Source organism: Suncus etruscus, chromosome 16 (genome assembly GCF_024139225.1).
Source record: "Suncus etruscus isolate mSunEtr1 chromosome 16, mSunEtr1.pri.cur, whole genome shotgun sequence".
Lineage (NCBI taxonomy): Eukaryota > Metazoa > Chordata > Mammalia > Eulipotyphla > Soricidae > Suncus > Suncus etruscus.
This window is the reverse complement of record NC_064863.1, coordinates 39,541,125-39,545,661: the sequence shown is the minus strand read 5'-3', so window position 1 is coordinate 39,545,661 and position 4,537 is coordinate 39,541,125. Positions and strand designations below refer to the sequence as shown.

Here is a 4,537-nt window from a genome sequence, read left to right as displayed (position 1 = left end):
TACAAGCTGTCATATAAAAAGTCTCAGGTGTTTTATGAGAAGAAAATCTACCCTTGTCTTTAAGACCCCAGAGGCCAGTCAAAAAATAAATAAATTTGCATCTATATTCAAGCTTTAGTTTATACCATTTCCCCACCCCTTTTTATTTTCTACAACAGGGCTTCCTAAAGCAGACAACCTCACCCCTTCTTTGGCAGCTTGGATGCATTCAGATATGTGATAGAAGCTCTGTGGCCTCTTAGAGCTTCTGCTTGATTTTCTGATTGAGTGGTCAGAATTAGTTGTTTTATATTTTGATTTTTTTCCTGAAAAAGTGGCACATGCTAAATATATTTGTACTATGTTACATGTTGTATTATGTAATATATTGTACTATGTACTATGTATTTATGTTAAATATATTTGTATTTAAGCACTACATAAAGTGCTGAAATAGAAGAATGAAGCAGATAACTTTAGACTGATACTGGTTATAGTTTTTTTTCCCCCACCCTGTGATGCTCAGGGGTCACTCTTGGCTATGCTTTCAGAAATCACTCCTGGCTTGGGGAATCATATGGGACACCGGGGATCAAACAAAGGTCAGAATGAGTCAGCCGCATGCAAGGCAAATGCCCTACCACTGCGGTATCACTCCAGCCCGTGATATTGGAAGGTTTAAAGACTTGGCACTTTGTTGATGGTGGAGGTTCAGTAACTGTAAGTCAGAAGCCAAAACATGGCTTGCGTTCTCATATTCTTTTTCCTCCTTGAACAAAAAATTATTAACTTGCACTTCGTAATCTGGAGGAGCCCAGCATTCTCTCTTGAACACATATTCCTCTCTTTTTATTTTCATATGTAGGAAAATTTTATTCAATAAAACCATGCTGCTTTAGTAAAATCAAAGCATAACAGTAATACTACTGTAAAGCATGTTCTCTCAATAATACAAAATAAAAATATGCACCAAAACAAATAAAAAAAATAAAAGTATAAAGCAAGGAAACTGACTTTCTTATGATGCTTGTTTGGTGCAGTTTTATGTGTATTTTTGTACTTACAGAAGAGAATTTATGAGTTTATATAGAGGTTCAACAGGGATCAGTAGCATATTCAATCCTGTTATCTCAACCACATATTGCTTTCTCAAGGCGAAGTCTTTGAAAATGTTTCTGATTGTGGAAACAGTGGGGAAATTCATAGTCCAAGGATAGGAGAAAAAGATAAACTTTTGATTGTTTGCCAGTTGCTTTCTCTTAATGTCATAATTCAACAGCAAAGAAGAATGTAACTGATTAAATACTAGCATTTTTCCAAGTGAGTTTAAAAGAGAAAAGTTGTAACTATGTTGAATTAACATTTTAACTATTTATTTTTGTTATTGTTGGTGATCTTTATTAATTATATTTAACTTAGTTAATTTTAATAAACATACTATAACTTGTTATGGGGCCAGAGTGATAATATAGCGGTATGGCGTTTGCCTTGTACATGGCTGATCCAGGAAGGACCTTGGTTCTATCCCAGGTGTCCCATAAGGTTCCCCAAGTCAGGAGCCATTTCTGAGAGCATAGCCTACAGGAGTAACCCCTGATCATCACTGGGTGTGTCCCAAAAACAAAACAAAACAAAACAACAAAACTATAATTAATGTATTTTATGCCTGGATATAAATTAAAGGAGAATTAACTTCTTTCCAAAATTTCACTTTACTTGGGAAATAAATAGCAAATTCAGATTATGTTTCAGACTAGAGCATTAAATGGTGCTGTTATGTGTAGCATAATCAAATAGAATTAAAGCCTATTAAGGAATAAGTATTTGAGGAGAAAATATATTATTAATTTTATTCATCCCTATTAAAATATATCTTGGCTTTAAAATTCAGAAAATATTTCCAAGGTTTATATATCCTTATGGAAAATTGTCACAGCATTTTAAAATAGATACTAGAAAATATTTTCAAAATTTTTCTGTTTCCTCCTCAGTAAATAATAAGAAGTATTAGGTAACAATTCTATTCTTTAAAAAAAAACCTTAAGCCTTAAGGGGTTTCACATTTCATAAGATGTATAATTCCTTTAATTTGCTTGTTTTTTGTATAACTCATGAAAAACACCCACATTATATTTCTCTTATTTTTACTCTCTATATTTTCAAATTCTCCTAAAGAGAACTAATTTTTTTTGTTTTTCTTAATTTTTTCTTCTTTTCAGGGGAGAGCACGAACGCAGTCCCCCACTACCACAAATTATGCAGTCGAGTTTCCCACATTTGGGGAAATCGCAGGGGTCAGCATATCCGGAGTGTAATAGATAAGCCTCACCCTGGGAAACCACCTTCGTGATCATGGTATCTCCCTTGCCAGGTAAGTATTGAAAACTAATTTTTTTAAAAGAAGGTGTTGTCCAATCTGCCAAACCCACCAAATCATCATGTTTTTTTAAGAGTCTTCTAATAAATATTATGTTTATGCCACAAAACTCTTGTTACTCAATTTTTTCACTGATGACTGAATTCTGTCTCTAATCTGAATAATTATGTCTCCGGAGTCTCCACTGGAGTTCTGTATATCAATTGTTTTATTCTTAATAATGAGACATTATATTACTCTATGTGTTTAGCCTTAAGACTTCATTCAGCTGAACATGAAACCTCCATTTGTACACAGAATATTCCAACTTAAGAACAATAGATCAGGAACCTACTTTGTTATATTGTAGACTATTAAATTTATGATGCAGCAATTATTACTCAAAGTAGCCTTGTATTTTTATAATGTGCTTCCAATTTTACTAAAAAATGTCCTAACTAGAAATTATATTATAACCTCCCAGGTCTTTTCTCTGCTAACAGTTATGTATAATGCTAATATCAGATGTCTTTGAGATACTATCATCACCTATTTTATTATAAGAGCATGACTTTATGTTTCAAAGATTATTGTTCCAGTAGATTCAGGTTCTTGTATGAATAGTCAAGACTGAAGGCAAAGTGCTGGAGATACAATTTGATCTAATTCAATAGAAATTTTATTTGAGGAAGGAAAGGGGAACATAAAGAAAGACAGAAAGAAAAGCAGGGCAGGTACAATTAAGCATGATGTATCCATTAAGAGGAAAACTGGAAAAAGTAAAAACAAAACAAAAAAATTATTTTACCTAGCGAGGATACATGAGTAGCTGCACCAGGCTTTACACAGGATAGATGCTAATTTAAGGAGTGCTGTGAGCCAAATTTTGTTTGCAGTCTACAGCACCTGCAAACAAATCCTTCGTGGAGTTCGGGAAAAATTCCACGAGAAAAGGTGGGCATGCGGAATGGCGAATGACGGAAATATATTGTAAAAATGAATGAAACCACACAGATAGTATGGGGACTCACGTTTACAAGGAACGAGAGACAATTTTATTTTTTAAGCTGGCAGCTTTTAAAAGGTAGAGGCAGGGAAAAGCGGGTGCAAATTCTAGACATCAAAGAAACTGGGAGAGAAAGGAGGACTCTGGCTTAGATTAGCATATTAAAGAGCTGAATACTGAAGGTGACAAGGCAGCTTGTTTTGGGTTCCCTTTGCTTTGGGTAAAACAGAAGGAAAAGGTAATTATCAGGTGGAATGTGAGGAATGTTTCAGAGTTTCAGGGGGGAAACTGAAAATTACTTTGTTTTGAGCTAAGTTATGGAAAAATCTGTTTCTTGGCGCCAAGGTAGCAAAAATTACAGGGAGCTGTTAAGTGGGAGATTTTTGGCGGGATTAGTACTGTCCTAGAAAGAATTTACTAAGGCCTGATTTCTAATAATGGTTAAAAATAAAGAGAGAGATAGTTACAGCCACATATTTAGAATTATTGCCAAACCCTCCACGCAAAGGGTCAAGTGATTTTGACTGCTCTAAGCGGGCCTTTTTGGCAAATAATTCCTTTTCAGGAGGACACTACACTATTTGGTGTGTGTCTTTTCTGAGTGGGGTGTGGCAAAGGAGGTTTGAAAGGAACAGGTTATTTGAAAGATTATCTTCTGCATATTTTCAGGAAAATTTTTCTGTCATTATTCTCTTGTCACCCATTTCTCTCTTGTACCTATATGGCTATATCATTATGATTTATATTTGCTTATGGAATGAATTTTATCATTTATATAACTCTGCATTCATTTTCATTATTTATGCTTATATAGTTGATAAATTTTTTTCATTAGTGTTGGAATATAATTCTGATCCCTCTCATAAGAGGATTTAATAGATAGGTGTGCTGGTGTTGTAAAGCAATATCTTCATTAATACATTCACATAATCTGAGTTTAATTTGTAACTTTAAAGAGTTGCATTGGCATTTTATGTCTAATAAGTTAAAAGGATCAAAGAAAAATAGTTACAAAATATCCTCCTTAAATTTATGTTGGAAGTGCATTACTAGGAATTAGGTATGCAATTTCCATATCACTTTTATTATTAAAAAATCAATAGCTTCTTATGCCCTTTATATCACATTTTCAGTTTTCTTCTTTGATGTTTGGTTTTCAAAACATTACTAAAATGAAGTAAATATGTTTTTAGCTT

General features: G+C 33.6%; 1 non-coding gene across 1 annotated transcript; it reads right to left on the bottom strand.

Annotated features, from left to right (window-relative positions):
* Positions 1-2,195: 2,195 nt before the first annotated feature.
* On the bottom strand, positions 2,196-2,358 carry LOC126033053 (U1 spliceosomal RNA). The gene has a single exon (XR_007504209.1). It is a non-coding gene; the product is annotated as a U1 spliceosomal RNA (small nuclear RNA).
* Positions 2,359-4,537: the final 2,179 nt, after the last annotated feature.